This window comes from Myodes glareolus, chromosome 4 (genome assembly GCF_982192425.1).
Source record: "Myodes glareolus chromosome 4, mMyoGla1.1, whole genome shotgun sequence".
Classification (NCBI taxonomy): domain Eukaryota; kingdom Metazoa; phylum Chordata; class Mammalia; order Rodentia; family Cricetidae; genus Myodes; species Myodes glareolus.
In genome coordinates, this window is record NC_142029.1 from 66,030,722 (window position 1) to 66,050,872 (window position 20,151).

The following is a 20,151-nucleotide window of genomic DNA, read 5'->3' on the forward strand; positions in this document are numbered from 1 at the left end:
GTTATTTTTTTAGAAAACACAATTAACCAAACATTAAAAAAGAAAAGGAAATAGATGGGCATTAATATAAAAATAGATTCAGTATCCACTCTCACTGATAAAATGATCCAAGAAAAAAAGTTTTAATTTAGCCTAACTATTCTATAGACCAAATGGACTTAACAAACACTAACAAACTATCCCATCCAATCATAAAAACAACCAGAAACCTGAAACTTCATCCAAAACAGATGTTTCAGGCCATAAAGCAAATACTAAACTCAAAAACACTAAAATAACTCAGTGCATCTTATCAGATCATAATATATAAAAACTAGAAATCAACAACAAGGAAAATACAGAAACTATGAAAGCATACAACAATTTTAAAATGACTCTGGTAGTTGTTAAAAGTTCCTGCTGTTAGAGAACAGGAACTTAGTTCCCAACATCCAACATTGCACATATCACAGGAGCCTATAACTACAGTTCCAGAGTATCTGACACCCTTTTCCTGCCTCATATGCACAACACACACACACACACACACACACACACACACACACACACACACACATAATTAAAATACACAGATGAATAAATAGTAAGTTATTTTAAAAAATCAAAGATGAAAAATTTAAATGTATGGAATCCACAATATACCAGAATCTATGGGATATAGCTATAGTAGATTCTAAAAGGGAATTTTAGCGTTATGAGTACTCCAACACTCACAGATATTGAAAACATTAAAAAATAAGCCAAACCAAAAACCAAAAGAAAGAAAAAAATCAAGGTCATGGGAGAAATTAATAAAATTGGGACTAAAATGATGATATAAAATATTAATGAAATTGATGTTTAAGAAGATAAAAAATTGACAGCCCTTAGTCAAAATAACTAAAAGAATAAAATTACAAATGAAATGGAAGATATTACAACATATAACCCTAAAATCCAAAGGATAGTTAGGGACTATATGGAAAACTTATATCCCAATATAATGGAAAATCTAACAGAAATGGATAAATAGTTACAAACATAGGGTCTACCAAAAAACAAACAACTAAGAACCTAAATGGACCAATAATAAGCAATGAAAATAAAGAAATAATTAATAATAATAATTAAAAGTTTGCTAATAATTAAAATTCACCGAAGAACTTATTAGATACTTTAAAGATAATTTATTTTATGTGTATGGGTGTTCTGCCTGCATGTATGTTTGTGCACTGTGGGTGCACAGTGCCTTCAGAAGCCAGAATGCAGCATTGGATCCTCTGGAACTGGAGTTAGACATAATGTAACTGTTGGGAATCAAACCTAGTCCTCAGGAAAAGCAGCCAGTGCTTTTAACCACTGATATATTCTCTCCAGCCTCATAATTTATCAGACTTTAGATAAGAAATAATATCCCCCAAGATCTGGTCCTGCTGGAAAAAGGTTAGTAGAAAATGAAAATGGGGGGCGGACATAATTTTCTGTTTCTTTAACAAAATCTCTGCAGGAATGCTATCCAAATGTTAGATGTGCTTTCCTCAGCAAGAGAAAGATTTGGGATCTTATCATAGCGGTTATGAGCCTATAGCAAAAGCTTCCCAACTAATGAACATGCACTGAGTTTCTAACACACATCTGCACTGCACTGTTGTCCATTTGTGTGGGAGCCTGACCTGACTATCAGTGTCCTAGAGTATGCAAGGTGCTTTTTGGAAAACTTGTACTGCTTGTGCTGAAAAGCATGTTTCGATTTGGTTAATAAGTTATTTAAATAGGCTATCTGAGAATTTTCCTATGAAAAACTGTAAGTTGCCATATTTTTAGTCTGCTTTTAAAATGTTTCTTTTTGTTGCTGTTGTTTTTAATGTTACTAGACCATTAAGCAAACTTTTACCAAAGTCTACATTATATAAAAATGCATTTCAACTGATTAAAAGTTCAAAATCATTAAAGAGAATTTATAGCACCAAAACTTGCCCTCCTGTAATCACACTAGGATCACTATTCAAACTAGTTTTCTAGGCTTTGTTCCACAAAATCCTGTGCAAATTTCTTATATTTACTTATTTCCATTTTTAAAAATTTTTTATTTAAAAGGTTTTTTTTCATTTTACATACCAACCACAGTTCCTCCCCCTTTCCTCATACTGACCCCTCTACACCGTTTCCCCATCCAACCCCCCATCCACTCCAGAAAAGGTAAGGCCTCCCATGGGAGTCAACAAAATCTGGCATAGCAAGTTGAGTTAGGACCAAGCCCCTCCCCTCTGTATCAAGGCTGAGCAAGCTATCCTTACATAGGGAATGGGCTCCAAAAAGTCAATTCATGCACTAGGGTGATGTGGGATTCCTCTCTGTTATGCTGTGAATACCATTGGTTAATAAAGAAACTGTCTTGGCCCATTGATAGGGCAAAGTAGAACTAGGTGGGAAAAACTAAACTGAATGCTGTTAGAAAGAAGGCAGAGTCAAGAGAAGTCATGTAGCCTTGCCAGAAACAGACACCAGAATTTTGCCCAGTAAACCACAGCCTCGGGGAGATACACAGATTAATGTAGATGGGTTAGCTTAAGATATGAGTTAGCCAGAAATACGCTTAAGATATTGGTCAAACATTATTGCAAACAATACAGTTTCTGTGTGGCTATTTTGGGTCTGAGCAGCTGGGAATAAACAAGCAGTCTCCTACTACACTGTGGATAAATTCTGGTCCCACTGCCGATGGCCCCACAGACTGCCCAAGACACAGAACTATCACCCACATTCAGAGGGCCTAATTTGGTCCTACATAGGTTCCCCAGCTGTCAGTCCAAAGTCTGTGAAATCCCACTAGCTTGGATCAGTTGTCTGTGTCTCAGTTTCTCCATCATAATCTTAACCCCTTTGCTCATATAATCCCTCCTTCCTTTCTTCGACTAGACTCTGGGAGCTTAGTCCAGTGCTTAGCTGTGGATTTCTGCATCTGCTTCTATCAGGTACTGGATGAAGGTTCTATGACGACAATTAGGATGGATATCAATCTGATTACAGGGGGAGGCCAGTTTAGACATCCTCTCCACTATTTCTAGGGATCTTAGCTGGAATCATCCTTTTGGATTCCTGGGAGTTTCCCTAGCACCAGATTTCTCCATAATCCTATAACGGCTCAATCAAGGTATCTCTTTCCCTGCTCTCCTTCCTTTCTGTCCCTCCCTTTGTACAGTCACTTTGGAAATCAGTATGGCAATTTCTCAGAAAATTGGGAATTACTCTACCTCAAGACCTAGCAATACCACTCTTGGGCATATACTCAAAGAACGCACATTCATACCACAAAGACATTTGCTCAACTATATTCATGCCAGCATTATTCATAATAGTCAGAACCTGGAAAAAACCCAGAAGCCCCTCACTCAAAGAATAAATAAAGAAATGTGGTACATTTACGAAATGGAGTATTACTCGGTTGTAAAAATAAGTAAATAAATAAATCTTGAAATTTATAGGCAAATTGACAGAAAAAAAAAAACACCACTCTGAGTGCGGTACCACAGACCCAGAAAGACAAACACGGTTTGTTCTCACTCATAAGTAGATGTCAAATGTAAAGACAAGAATAAACAAGCTACAATCTTCAACCCTGAGAAGCTAGACAACAAGGAGGATGCTAAGAAAGACATGTATGGATACCACTCAGAAGGGGAAATAGGTAAGATTTCCTGATAAAACTGGGAGGAGAGAGGGAAGAGAGGAATTAAGGGGATGGGGGAAGACAACATGAACAAACAGAACATTAGGACTTAATTCTACAGTTCAAGGCCAGCCTGATCTACAGAGTTAGCTCCAGGACAGACAAAAAAAAATAGTAATTCTATAAGTTTGGAACTTAAGCCAAGAAAAGCTACTGGGTTACAAAGTCCAGCTTAAATAAGCACCAGTCCTCCCAACAGCATTTGAAAATATTACGTGCTGTGCTCATTACAGAATCAGACTGAAAAAGCTGACTGGAAGCTTTCCTAATGAAACATTCAATCAACCACAGCATGTTTAAAGCAAAAATATCTTATTTTTAATTCAGGGCGGTGGCTAGTATATTTGTTAGTATTTAAGCTGCTGCCATCGTGGAAACGCAGCAGTACTGTTAGCACAGCCACCAGTCACATCTCCTTGCCCTGCACCTACAACGGTGGCACCTGCTGGTCAATAAACATTATTACACCTATGGCAATTTTCTCAAAAACTATAACAGAGGTAAGTACACTTGATTAATAAATAAATAAACTCGAATACTGGAAACAAACCCCAAGATAATATCAGACAATATCACCATCCTTGAATTTAAAAACCTTTGGTTTTTACTTAGGATGGGATTCTACAAGGCTTATATGGAGTTCCTAGTATACCCATTTTTGTGATCATAGGACTTAGCTTTGTTTTTCATATTATATCCTTTAAAAATGGTTTGAAAACAGTCAAGAATGAGACACTTTTAGAAATGATACAGTCTTTACAGACTAATGAGAAATTAGCTGAAAAAATAATACCATTGAAAAGGATAATCTTAATTTGACAGACAAAATTCAATCCATGTCAGAGGGTTATAAAACCTTACAAAAGGGTACTGAGAGATTATCTGAACGGATTCATACTGTTGAAATTGACAATCAAAAATCCGTTTAAAAGTTAGGATAAGTTAGCAGATAAAGTATCTCTCCAGGAAGGAAATTTGTACATCATCCAAATAATATTCAAGTATGGGAAGTATCACTAATGGAAAAATATAAAAACTTGGAATCACATGTGTAGAATGAGTACCAGAAATTATTTAATTCAATGAAATCATTAGAAATATTCACAGGTCAAAAGATTCAGGCTTTACAAAAGACAGTGGTAAAAAGATTTGAATTGATTGAGGTAAGTATCAGAACTGATAAGAAAGGAGAGGAGGTAAAAGCAAAGGATTTAGCATCATCAGTACCTCTCAGAGTCAGAGATGACTTACCAAGAGTTTTAGTGACTTATCCTGTTATTACCTCTGACAAGCCAACAAATACTCAACACTCAAATTGATAAAAGAATGTAAATGGAAACCTATAGGTATGAAAGATGTAAAAGATATTAAGCAAGCAGTAGCATCTTCTGACATGCATTCACCATTTATAGGGAAGCAGTAAAGACATAGGCTTCTAGCAATAAGGCTACGTCACATGACTGGCTTCAATTAATCTCAGTGGTTATGAAAGATGAGACACAGAAACGATGGAAGTACTATTAAGAGAGAGGAGGCTAAAGTCCTAGAACAGCAAGGAAGGGTTTGAGGCTTCCCAAGATCAAATTCTTGGTAAGGGCTGTTAGGCTGATCCACAGAGTCAAGATCTTTATAAGGAACACATACATTAGATTTAAAAGGATGGGATAGGATTCAAGAAACAGGAAGGAGAATTGTGAATCACATATTGAATTTAAATAAGGCCCTAGAGAACCCTTTAGTGACTTTTTATAAAGATAAACTAAAGCTGAACAAATAGGAGTAACAAATGCAGAATCTGGATGACTACTTATTAAATCTCTGGTTTTTGAAAATGCCAATTTAGAATGCAAAAAGATACTTGGGCAGAGATTATAGAATCTTTTACTAATAATGAAATTTAAAAAGTAAGGGAAGACAATGGACCCTGACAAAGAGCTTGTGCTAACTTTTTGGGAAAGATTAATAACAACTGTTCCAAAAGCAACAGAATAAACCTTATGAAGAGAGTAATTTAGATCCTTCCCCACATTGTACGTGACACACCAATAATTGGAGCCTGCACATTCTATGCTGATGCAAATAAATCAGGAAAGTCAGGTTACAAATCAGAATATTTAGCTAAAGTGGAACAAAGCCATTATAATTCTGTCCTAAAGTCAGAATTATGTGCTATTCTCAAGATACTAAGGGATTTTTACAAAACCTCTCAATATAGTTACTAATTCACAATATGCAGAAAGAGTTGTCTTGCCCACTGAAATCTCTGAATTTATACAAGATGATACAGAATTGACTTCATTATTCATTCAGGTTCAAGATATAATCATGAATAGGCTTTGTCCCATATAAATAACATACATTTGATCCCATATGGGTCTTCCAGGTCCTCTAGCACAAGGTAGTGCAGAAATTGATCAGTTATTAATTGGAAATGTCCTGAAGACCTCAGAATTTCATAAAAAAGGCATCATGTCAATAATCAAGGTTTAAAGAATGAGTTTTCTATTACATGGCAACAATCTAATAAGATTATAAGAAAATTTTCTACTTGTTCTCTATATAACCAAACACTGTTACCTGCAAGGAGTAGCTCAACGCGTAGCAAAGAAATAAAATCTGGCAGATGAACGTGTTCCATTTTGTAGAATTTAGAAAATTAATATATGTACAGCACACCACTGACACCTATTCAAGTTTTCAATGGCCAACTGCTTTGAGCTTGGAAAAGACTGATACCGTAATCACGCATTTACTAAAAGTTGTGTCCATCATGGGTATACCTACACAAATACAGACAGACAATGGTCCAGCATAGGTCTCTAATAAAATGAAACAATTTTTTGCTTATTATAATATAAAGCATATTACAGGTATACCAAACAGTCCTGCAGGTCAGGCAGTTATAGAAAGACCAAGTCTAACTATAAAGGATATGTTACACAAATAGAAAGGGATGGAAAATACCCCCAGAAATAGACTACATAATGCTTTATTATATTAACCTTGAATTTTCTTAATGCTAATAAGAAATGAACAATGGTAGCAGAGAGACATTGTGTAACAGAAAAAAACTTCTTAATTAAATTAGTTGGTGTATTTCAAGGATGTGTTGACATCAGAATGGAAACCAGAGGATGTGCTACATTGGGGAAAGGGTTTCACTCTTGTTTCCATAGGAGAAGAAAAGCTAAGTATACCATAAAAATTAATAAAGATTCAGTTTGAAAAAGAGAAACCTCTTAAGAAAGAGAAATAACAGTTCATCCACAGAGCTGACAATCATACAGGTGGTAAGAAAACTCATAAGGATTGGGGCAGGGTTCTGATCCTGTCTTTGCAGGAAAATACTCATCTTCAAAAAGTTGAGAGACCTTGGATATCTAGATGCCTAAAGAAAAAAAAAGATAGTTTTCCAGAAAGAATCACCAAGAAAAGAGAGATCTGATTTATGGTACCATATAACTCTGCAGGGTAAAATTTTATTACCAGAAAGCACACACACACACACACACACACACACACACACACACACACACACACACACATACTTCTCAGTATAATGAGCCTACATCACTTAAAAATTAAAGCAGGCTTTGAAGTTGAACAATGGCTATCCTTCTAGAAATCCAAGCATATTGTTAAAAGAAAACTTCAGAGTTTCTGTCTCATATCAGGAGCCATCTGTATGGGACAGAAAGAAGAAAGAATTTAGGAAAACTTTTACTTCTTCCCATTCCTATTTTTGTCTCTATAGTATATTTCATTGAATATATGCCTATATGAATAATGTTTAAGTATTCCACAATGAACAATAAATTTTCCTGCAGTAATCTTTAAAGTGTCCAGGAAAAAGATGGGGCCCCACAGCAATGATTCCACCTAGTTGATATGACATCATGATGCTGATAGCAGCACTTTAAGATTAGTTTTGGGTTACAAGCTGTTCAAGATGATGCACCTTCTTACAACATTCTGGCCAGAAATTAAAATAAAAACTTCAAATAAGGATTTCAGAAAAACCCTACCAACTATTCAGATATTGTTTGCAATTATAGCTGATAGTAATATTGAAACTTAACCATCATTTTAGTTTTTACAGGATCCTGTGATAATAACATTGCCTCCATGACAGCTGGAAGTAATTCTAGAAGATGATGTCCCCTCTCCCAACAAAGTTTGTCCTCAGGGTCAGGCACATCTATTAGGGGTTGATTATAACTGGTATAGGGTTGGGGATTGCGGTAGAAACTAAATAGGCTCAGGGATCTCTCTTGAAAAAAAAAAAGAAAGAACTTGGATGGGATAATAGGTAGATTAGTATGAGCTAACTCACACTAATAATAATAGTGAGTAATAAAGTAAATACTTGTGAGCTATAATTTATAGATAATTTACAGTGGTATATATTCTTGGATATTGAAACAAATTTAAATTATATCTGTTATATTGACTATAATCCTATTTCTGTTTAAAATATTTGTGTACCTATGCAAAATTATGTGTGTTTATACCTCTGGTCAAAAAAATCAAAAAAAGGTATTTGTATATTGATGCAATTTTGGGATATATTTATCATATTGCACTATATATTTCTACCTCTGATCAAAATACTTATAATTGTTTACATTTTGAGGTCACTGTCCTCATTTGCTGCACAGTTATTTAAAGATTATTTAATATTTTAATGAAGCCTTAATCTTTAAGCTATACAGACATTAAGAATTATAGGTCAGTAATCATCCATGTTGTCATAATTATGGTTAGACTAATAAGGTTCTTTAGATGCATAGAGACTATATTCTGCAAAGATAGATAATCTTGAACAACTTCAAAGAACTGTAGAATATGGCATTCAATTAGCTTTGGATTCTGTTGACATGAGACACGATTGCTTCTGGCAGCACCAATCTATTCGTGAGAGAATATTGGGCACTGAAGATGCTCCACTTGGAGTTTGTTTTCTTCTTAGCAAAACTGGCCTTTGGGCAAAGAACTGTCCTGGCCTCAACCACTGACAAAATGCACGATGTCCAGACTGGACAAGCAGGATACAGAAAAAGAACTGACAAACCTTGCCAAGACAAGGTAAGATGGTTTTGAAATTTTTCCTGCCTCTGAAAATGGTCTGTCAATTACTCTAGAAATTAACCAGAGCTGACTGCCTCAACATTGTGTAACATGTTGGGCCTGCTTATTTGTGTTTTCTGTCCCCGCCTGGTACTCCACAGCCGGCAGGCACCAGAGAAAATCAACCACACAAGAGATCTCTATAAGTTATAATGCTGATTGGCCCATTAGGTCAGGCTTCTTACTGGCTAATTCTCACATCTTGATTAACCCATTTTTCTGATCTATGTTAGCCATGTGGCTCAGTACCTTTTTCAGTGGGGCAGCTCACATCCTGCTGCTTCGGTAGTCTGGGCAGGAGTTGCAAGAATCAACTTCCTCCTCCCCAGAATTCTCCTGCTCTCCTTGCATCATTTCCACTTCCTGTCTGGTTTTCCCGCCTACACCTATTGCCTGGCCAATCAGCGTTCATTTAAACATGATTGTCAGAATACAGACAATTCTCCCACACCAACATTGAAATTGAGGCTTTTGGTGATTGCCCAGGTAGCCAATTGTCTCTGTCGTTTATTGCACCTTTTGGAAGTTGCTTGATTATGCTTCCTGTTTGCTCAGGCAATATTATTTCCCTTCTCAGGTCTTTGATGGAGTTGAAGACTAGACAGTCATAGTTATTTTCCTCTCCTGACTTAGTCAAGCCATTTCTAATACAAGACTTAGGGACCTTAGGACAGGATAACTATTGAAACATTTAGCATATGTTTCTTGCTTGATGTTGTCCATGCTGGCTGTAATTCTAATTTTTATACTTGATATTTGCTCTTATTGTATATAGTTTTGTATTAGGCTTAGAACTCTCTTATTTAGACAAAAGGGGGAGGTGCTGTGAGAACTCCTTCAACAAATAGCCTTTAAGATACCAGCCCACTTTGGGCGTGGTCTCATATACTATAAACTCAGACAAAAAAGATGTGTGGGCCCCTTGGCTGCTGTATTCAATTCCTGTTCCCAATTCATGCAGAGGATTGCTGATCTATGAGGTTACCCCTAAATAAAGAAATCTTTATTATACTCCATTCTGGGCAAGTATGGGATTATTTTATTATAATCTGCAACAGCTAACCTTGCAACAATGGAAGTAGACTCTATAAGGAGTTTCTTCGACGCCCAACATCCTCTTTGAAGTAACTGGTGCAGCCAGGAGCAAATGTGTCTCACAGTCAAGAAAGATCTAAGTTCTTAAAGCATTTCAAATTATATATTCTGTAGGTCTTTGAAGTGTTTGAAGATTACCTATCTATCTGAAATATATCTATGTATACCTAAAATACCTAATAAACATACCTGTAAGCTTGACTATTATATATAACTATTACTCTTATTTCTTAACTATACAATAACATTTCTAAATGAGCTGCATAAATATAATACCTTAAACAAGAGTAGAAATATACATACAGTATAATAAAATTGACCTAAATTTATATCAATAAACTAAAATCTATACCAATGTAAAATATTTTGAGAGTAGCAGCTGTTTTTTGAAAAGTAGATTCAATAATATACCCTTTTCTTCCATCATTTCTCCATCATACAGTTCTACATCAATACCACTCTCAGGAGATGAACCCAAAAAAGACTTCTGTGTCTAGATAAAATTACTTAACTATAAAATGAGGAAACACTGGGTTAGATAGCTCTAAAGGGCCAGCATCAATATGAGAAGGGTTGTTGTTGGTGCTTTTAAAAAATATTTTTAAATTCTTTAAGAATTTCATAAAACATATCTTGATCTTATTCCTGGTGCTTTTTCTATCAAGACCAGGATTTGAGTTTTGCCATATAAGATATTAGTTTATAGCAATAGATTCTCAATTGAAACACACACACACACACACACACACACACACACACACACAAACTTTAACTCACAAATTTAGCCTTATCTCCCAACCCCCAATTTTGCATATTCTTTTAAAATTTTCAATGATTCATTGACTTCAATTTCTGCTGTTCATATCACTCTGAGTGTGGAACTGAACTGTAAGAATCTGTCTTCACTTCCTTTCTAGATACATTAACTCCTTGGTTTCAACCAGATCCTTAGCTTTAAATTAACAGAAAACTGGTGACTTCTAACTTTATACAACTTCATATCCAGACAAAAGCCTAATTTACAACTCCATTTAAATATGCAACTCTTCAAATTTAATACATTCAAGACTGCAGTATGTTATATCTTCTTAAAAACATATCCCTTTCCAAACTGCACATTTCCCTGAATGGAGACTACATCCTTACTTGAAATAATCACATATTCTTTTTATCTATAATATGTGTGCACATACACGCTATTAGGAAATTAGCCAGGAGTAGTGGCAAACACCTTTAATCTCAACACTCATAAGGCAGAGGCAGGTGGATCTCTAAGAGTGTGAGGCTAGTCTGGTCTACAAAGTAAATTCCAGATCAGCTAGGCTGTTACATGGAGAAACCCTGTCTCGAAAAAAAGAAAAAAAGGAAAAAATGAACATCTGCATCTAAGCCAGAGTAGTGTCCTCCAAGAACTATAATAATCTTCCTCTATCTTTTTCTCTGATATTTTCCAGTGGTAGGGACGGCCACTTTATTACAAAGTTATATTTAGCCTAGACCAATTCTAAATTTCTGTACATATTTTCTTTGTGGTTTTCATGACACATAAGGCATCTTATAAATTTATGCTAAGTTGATATGATATGTGTGTGCGTGTGGGTGTGGGTGTGTGAAAGAGAAGGGATCATATACATATGTGGGCGGGGAGTAATGAGCACTTATGAAAGCCAGAAGAAGACCCCAGGTGTCCTCCTCTATCAAGCTCCACCTTTTTCTCTTAAGTCAAGGTTTCTATAAGATAACAGGCTCCAGAGATCCTCCTGTCTATCCCAGGCAGCAAAGGGCTTATACGTGAATATAACCATTCCAGCTTTTTATATAGGTGCCAGGGATTTGAAGCCAGGGATTCTCATGCTATCTGATGAGCATTTTCCTCGGTTTGTAAGTTTATAGTTTTAAATGCATACAAAAATTCTAAAATTCCTTCCCCAAATTTTTCACTGACATCACAACTAGTATCAGCATGTATTCCCTGATTTTGCAACTATAATTACTCTTAATAATTGTCTTTTAATTTATATTAAAACTACAAGTGATTTATATACTACCTTGATAATATCCATGTCATCATGTTTAGATCTTTGGCTTTACCCATGAATTCTATATTTTCATTTTCTTTTATACCATATAGCAATCACCTTTTTTGCTACAATTTAAAGAATTCTTTCCTTGTATTTCTTTCTAGGCAAGTCTACTAACAATAAATTACCTTTGCTACTATTTGTATGGGAAAATATTTCTATCTTTAAAGGGTCATTTTACTGGACACAATATTTTTGCTAAGGAGTATGTTCCTATTGGTATGCGGAATTCATCATTCTATTCCCTTCTATTCTGAAAACTCTCTACTGAGAAATCTGCCATATTGTATAAAGCTTCCTTGTATACAAGTTCCTTTTTCTTTTGTTGCTTTCAAGATGTTTGTCTTTGACTTGTGACAATCAGGTTATAACATGCATTTTTAATTTTATCTCAATAGTGTGCTTTGGGTTCTGATAATTGATGTCCATTTCCCTCCTTAGATTTGGAAAGTCTTCAGTCATTATTTCTTTCAAATTCTTCTCTATTTCTCTCACTTCTCCTTCTGGTAATTCCATATGGCATATAATGTCCCAAAAACTTCAAAGGCTCTCTTCTCTTATTCTCCTTGTCCCATGCATGGATCATTGCAGGTGATCTACCTCTGAGTTCACCAATTATTTCTCTTGTTATATCAAGAATGTTATTCTATTGAATATTTCAATTTAGGTGATATTGTTCAACTCCAGAATTTGTGTTAGGTTCCCTTTTACTTTTCCCTTGTTGCTGTGGGATAATGTCCTAAGACACTGTAAAGATTTGTCACTCATATTGGTATAATAAAATGTTGACTGGCCAGTAGCCAGGCAGGAAGTATAGGTGGGGCAACAAGACTAGAAGAATTCTGGAAAGAAGAAAGGCAGAGACACAGTCACCAGCCAGACGAAAAAGAAGCAAGATTGAGAATGCCTTACTGAAAAAAGGTATCAAGATGCATTGCTAAACATAGATAAGAATTATTGGTTAATTTAAGTTCTAAGAGCTAGTTAATAATAAGTCTGAGCAATAAGCCAAATAGTTTGTAATTAATATAAGCCTCTGTATGTTTATTTGGGGCTAAGCAGTTGTGGGACCAGGTAGGACAAAAAATTTTTGTCTACACCTTGTGGTTTCTATTTACTTGTTGATTATGCTGTTGACACATACTGTAACTTATCAGTATCTATTTTCTTATATTTCACTGTTTTTAAGGTATTATTTTAGATTTGTTATCAGGTAATTTATAGAATTTCATTTTCTAGCACCAGTTATGAAACGCCTTATAACCTGACTCTTCATGTTCCTTTTAAATTTGACTTTTTCTATAAGCAAAATGAAAAAAAAAGCACTGCCTCCCTTGGTGTTTATGGACTGGCTTAAACGGGGAAAGGCTCTCACTAATCAATCCATCTGACAAATCTGGGAACCTCTCAAAACTTTTCTATGGATATGTATTATTCCCCCATTCTTCCTAACAATCTCCTTCTAATTGTTCATACCCATAAATAGCCACCATAAATCATTCATTTCTTTACCTTAGGGCAGTGGATTGAAAAGACCAAGGCACAAGATACATACTCTGTTCTTCTCCTCTACTTTGAGAAAAAACTCTGACTATATATCCTTCCTCAAACATGTAGAACTACTGATCACTGGGAACTGCCCATGCCTTTCTTCTAAAACAGTATACTGCGAGGGTAAGACACTAGATGCCTGTTACACTCCTCTTTACCCTATCTGAAAAGAAGTCTTGATTTTGGATCATTCTTAGACTTAAGAGCTGTGCAAACTTCAGTATGCTGCCACTACTTTTGTTTTTAGTGGTCTCTGAAATTTTAAACTATGCAAGTAACTTCAGCAGTTGCAGTAAAGTGGGTTAAAATATGTCTCGTGGGCAGTGCCCAGAAATGCTAAAGATATTAAGTTTATTCCACTCATTTTACGTTGCTTTAGTGGAATAGATCAACTGTTGGAAATTCTGTCTTAGCTATTATGGAGAAAAGGGTGATTCTGACAAATGAGATTGGTTTTGTTTGTTTGTTTGTTTTGATTTTTCGAGACAGGGTTTCTCTGTAGCTTTGGAGCCTGTCCTGGAACTAGCTCTTGTAGACTAGGCTGGCCTTGAACTCACAGAGATCTGTCTGCCTCTGCGTCCTGAGAACTGAGATTAAAGGTGTGCACCCCTACCACCGGGCTGAGTGGCTGTTTCCTGTTTTGTACTCTGTGGGGGATCTGCATCATTTTACTGGATTATGTATCATTCATAAAAATCTATTACTGTGTATATGGTTGTTAAATCAATGTTTCTGCAAAGGATGAGAGATGGGGTTTCTTTTCAACCTTTTATCTCTTTTAAAATATGACCACTTCATGAATTTGTGTGTCATCCTTGCACAGTAACCATGCTAATCTTTGCATTGTTCAAATTTTAATACATGTGCTGCCAAAGTTATTCCACCATCTTGCTGATGCAGGAAAAATAAACAAAAACAAGAACCTACCGTTGTCTTTCTGGACTCTGTTCCACCACATGATGACAAAATGAATTTCTGGGGAAAAAAGCCAAAATAAACATGGAGTTCTCCCTGTGTACATCTGTTCCTTCGTGGACCATCACCTTTAGAGATCCTTGCCCACAGATAAAAGAGCCAGTCAGGGCTAGAGAGACCCCATCTCAAAAAAATGAAAATAAAAAAAGCAAAGGAACCTTTAAAGATCCTGTCTATGTCGGCCGTTCTCCAGTGCCTGCAGGCAGTGTTTTTTCCATAGTTTATCTGGGTTTTATAACTTCTATTCTTTAGAACGACCCTGCTACATGTCTAGATACAACAGTTAATGCTAAGTAGCTTTCTAAATTTATATCCAAAGACCTTTGTGTTCTGCTCCCACAGAGAAAGAGTATATCTAACAAATATGACTATTTCTAGCAAACAGCCATTCTGCTTTCCCTAAGCAGTCGAATTCAGGTGTGGATTCTTCTGCTACCAAGTTGACGCCAAAGCCTTCACAGTTATTAAGAATAAGACACAAATGTGCTAAGGAGTTCCATCTAGACAGGAACAGTTCCTGCTCCTGCACTGAGGAGATCCATCCAGAGAATCAGTCACAGCAGACTGGACCAAAACACCAAGACTCTCCTGGCTCCATCAGAAGGAAGAGATGGGCAGGCGCCAATGCAAGAATTTCTCCAACAGCCTGAAAGGCAAATTGACATCACCAGAAACCAGGGATCACGAAACAAGAAGAACTGAAGACCCTACTCCAGAAGAAATAGAAGAAATCAACTTTAAACGGAAGATTATGAAAATATTAGAGGACCTTAAACAGGAGGTGAAAAACTGCCATAAAGAAATAGAGATGACAAACAAAAAGGTAGAGGAAATGGATGAATCTCTCAAAGATACCCAAGAAAAACAAGAAAAAGCAATCAAACAGGTAAGGGAAACAGTTCAAGACTTGAAAAATGAAATGGAAGTAATGAAGAAAACACAAACTGAGGGAAGGTTGGATATGGGAAATGTGGGTAAACGAACATGAACTACAGAGACAAGAATTACCAACAGAATACAAGAGGTAGAAGAAAGAATCTCAGACACTGAAGATACTACAAAGGAAATAAACTCACTGATTAAAGAACAAAATAAATCCAACAAATTCTTAACACAAAACATCCAGGAAATCTAGGACACCATGAAAAGGCTAAACCTAAGAATAATAGGGGTAGAAGAAGGAGAAGAGTTACAACTCAGCAGCCCAGAAAATATATTCAACAAAATTATAGAAGAAAACTTTCCCAACCTAAAGAAGGATATTCCTACGAAGGTACAAGAAGCATACAGAACACCAAGTAGACTGGATCAAAAAAAAGGATCCCCTCGCCATATAATAATCAAAACACAAAACATACAGAATAAAGAAAAAATATTAAGGGCTGCAAGGGAAAAAGGTCAAGTAACACATAAAGGGAAACCTATCAGAATTACACCTGACTTCTCAATGGAAACCATGAAAGCCAGAAGGTCTTGGATAGATATACTGCAGACACTAAGAGACCATGGATGCAAGCCCAGACTACTATATCCAGCAAAGCTTGCATTCACCATAGATGGAGAATAAAAGATATTCCAGGACAAAAACAGATTTAAACAATACATTGCCACAACACCAGCCTTACAGAAAATACTAGAAGAAAAATCACAAACCAAGAAAATCAACAACACCCATAATAACACAAGCATCTGACAACCCTCCACCAGCACAACTCAAAGAAGGGAAACACACAAACACTACCACCAGAAAAAAATAACTGGAGTTAACAACCACTGGTCATTAATATCACTTAATATCAATGGACTCAATTCATCTATAAAAAGGCACAGGTTAAGAGAATGGTAACGAAACCAGGATCTAACATTCTGCTGCTTACAAGAAACATACCTCAACCTTAAAGACAGACACTACCTCAGAGTAAAGGGTTGGGAAAAGATTTTCCAATCAAATGGACCAAAGAAACAGACGGGTGTGGCTATACTAATATCTAACAAAATTGATTTGAAACTAAAATCAATCAGAAGAGATGGAGATGGACACTTTATACACATAACAGGAACAATTCATTAGGAGGAAGTCTCTATCCTGAATATCTATGCCATTAATATAAAAGCACCCACTTATGTAAAAGAAACATTACTAGAACTCAAAGAATACATTAAACCACACACTCTAATAGTAGGAGATTTCACCACTCCACTCTCAACAATGGATAGGTCAACCAGACAGAAACTTAACAGAGAAATAAGAGAACTAACAGATGTAATGAACCAAATGGACCTAACAGGCAACATTCCACCCAAACAGAAAAGAATATACCTTCTTCTCAGCATCTCATGGAACCTTCTCAAAAATTGATCACATAATTGGTAACAAAGCAAACATTCATAGATACAAAGAAATTATAGTAACCACCTGTGTACTATCAGATCACCATGGAATAAAGCTAGAATTCAACAACAATTCTAACCCCAGAAAGCCTACAAACTCATGGAAACTGAACAGTCAACTACTGAACCACCCCTGGGTCAAGGAAGAAATAAAGAAAGAAACTAAAGTCTTCCTTGAATTCATTGAAAACAAAGACACATCATACCCAAACCGATGGGACACTATAAAAGCAGTGCTAAGAGGAAAGTTCATATCACTAAGTGCCCACATAAAGAAAACAGAGAAAGCACACATTACAGACTTAACAGCACACCTGAAAGCTCTAGAAAAAAAAGAAGCAGACTCACCCAGGAGGAGTAGAAGACTGGAAATAATCAAACTGAGAGCTGAAATCAATGAAATAGAAACACAGAAAACAATCCGAAGAATCCATGAAACAAAAAGCTGGTTCCTGGAGAAAATCAACAAGACTGACAAACCCCCTAGCCAAGACAAAACTAATCAAACGGCTGAGAGAGAGCATGCAAATTAATAAGATCAGAAATGAAAAGGGGGACATAACCACAGACACAGAGGAAATTCAGAGAATCATTAGATCTTACTACAAAAGCCTGCATGTCACAAAATTGGAAAATAAATAAGAAATGGACATCTTTTTAGATAAGTACCATATACCAAAATTAAATCAAGACCAGGTGAACAGTTTAAATAGACCTGTAAGTCGCGAGGAATTAGGAGCTGTCATCAGAAACCTCCCTACCAAAAAAAGCCCTGGACCAGATGGTTTCAATGCAGAATTATATCAGAACTTCCAAGAGGAGCTAATACCTATACTCCTTAATGTGTTTCACAATATAGAAATAGAAGAGTCAGTGCCAAACTCCTTTTATGAAGCTACAGTCACCCTGATACCAAAACCACACAAAGACACAACCAATAAAGAGAATTACAGACCAATCTCACTCATGAACACCGATGCAAAATCTCTCAATAAAATACTGACAAACAGAATCTAAGCACACATCCAAAAAATTATACATTATGAACAAGTAAGCTTCAACCCAGAGAGGCAGGGCTGGTTAACATAAAAAAAAACTATCAATGTAATCCATCATATAAATAAACTGAAAGAAAAAAAACATATGATCATTTCATTAGATGCTGAAAAAACATTTGACAACATTCAACACCCCTTTATGATAAAGGTCTTGGAGAGAATAGGGATGCAAGGTTCATTCCTAAATATAATAAAAGAAATATACAGTAAGATGACAGCTAACATTAAATTAAATGGAAAGAAACTCAAAGCCATTCCACTAAAATCAGGAACACGAAAAGGCTGTCCACTCTCTCCATACCTCTTCAATATAATGCTTGAAGTTCTAGCAATAGCAATAAGACAGCATAAGGAGATTAAGGGGATTCGAATTGGAAAGAAAGAAGTGAAACTTTCGTTATTTGCAGACGATATGATAGTGTACATAAGCGACCCCAAAAACTCTACCAAAGAACTCCGACAGCTGATAAACACCTTTAGCAATGTGGCAAGATACAAGATCAACCCAAAAAATCAGTTGCCCTCCTATACACAAAGAACAAAGATACAGAGAGGGAAATCAGAGAAGCATCACCTTTCACGATAGCCACAAATAGCATAAAGTATCTTGGGGTAACTCTAACCAAGGAAGTGAAAGATTTATTTGACAAGAACTTTAAGTCTTTGAAGAAAGAAATTGAAGATGATACCAGAAAATGGAAGAATCTCCCTTGCTCTTGGATTGGGAGAATCAATATAATAAAAATGGCAATTCTACCAAAAGCAATCTATAGATTCAATGCAATCCCCATCAAGATCCCAACAAAATTCTTCACAGACATTGCGAGAACAATAATCAAGTTTATATGGAAAAACAAAAACCCAGGATAGCCAAAACAATCCTATATAATAAAAGTACTTCCGGAGGCATTACCATCCCTGACTTCAAACTCTTACAGAGCTACAGTAATGAAAACAGCTTAGTACTGGCACAAAAACAGGGATGTTGACCAATGAAACTGAATCGAAGACCCAGATATTAATCCACAAACCTAGGAACACCTGATTTTTGACAAAGGAGCTAAAATTCTACAATGGAAGAAAAGAAAGCATCTTTAACAAATGGTGCTGGCATAACTGGATGTCAACCTGTAGAAGAATGAAAGTAGATCCATTTCTATCACCATGCACAAAACTCAAGTCCAAATGGATTAAAGACCTCAATATTAATCTGACCACACTGAATCTGATAGAAGAGAAAGTGGGAAGTAGTGTAAAATGAGCGCAGGCCACTTCCTACTGCCCACCCGGCTTGCTTTACGTGAAATAATTACATGGAAACTGTATTTTTTTAAACACTGCTGGTCCATTATCTGTAGCCTCTTATTAGCTAACACTCACATATTGACTAACCCATATCTAATAATCTGTATGCCACCACGAGCTCGTGACTTACCAGGAAAGATCCTAACCTGCATCCTTCTGGGGTCAGAGAATCATGGCGACTGCCTCATTGCCTTCTTTCTCCCAGCATTCTGTCTGTTTACTCCGCCTACCTAATTTTCTGACCTATCAAAGGGCCAAGGCAGTTTCTTTATTAACCAATGAAAGTAACACATAGACAGAAGACCCTCCTCCATCAAAGTAGTCTACAAGACATGGGCACAGGAGACCTCTTCCTAGGTAGAACCCCAGTAGCATAGACTAAAAGAGCAACAATTAATAAATGGGACCTCCTGAAACTGAGAAGCTTCTGTAGAGCAAAGGACACTGTCATTAAGAGAAAAAGGCAATCTACTGACTTCACCAAACCCTCATCAGACAAAGGTCTGATCTCCAAAATATATAAAGAACTCAAGAAACTAGACTCTAAAATGATAATTAACCCAATTAAAAATGGGGTACTGAACTGAACAGAGAATTCTCAACAGAAGAATGTCGAATGGACAAAAGACACTTAAGGTCATGCTCAACCTCCTTAGCAATCAGGGAACTGCAAATCAAAACAACTCTGAGATACCATCTTACATCTGTCAGAATGGCTAAAATCAAAAGCACCAATGATAGCCTATGCTGGAGAGGATGTGGAGTAAGGGGAACACTCATCCACTGTTGGTGGGAATGTAAAGTTGTGCAACCACTTTGGAAATCAGTGTGGAGGCTTCTCAGAAAATGGAAAATCAAC

The 20,151-nt window shown here is 36.2% G+C and overlaps 1 protein-coding gene and 1 non-coding gene across 8 annotated transcripts in view; both read right to left on the reverse strand.

The window, feature by feature from the left end:
• The window catches only part of Dock3 (dedicator of cytokinesis 3), a 389,362-nt gene that overhangs the window by 268,282 nt on the left and 100,929 nt on the right, over nt 1-20,151 (reverse strand). The window lies entirely within an intron of this gene.
• LOC125389174 (U6 spliceosomal RNA) lies at nt 14,342-14,447 on the reverse strand. Its single transcript, XR_007228411.1, has one exon. It is a non-coding gene; the product is annotated as a U6 spliceosomal RNA (small nuclear RNA).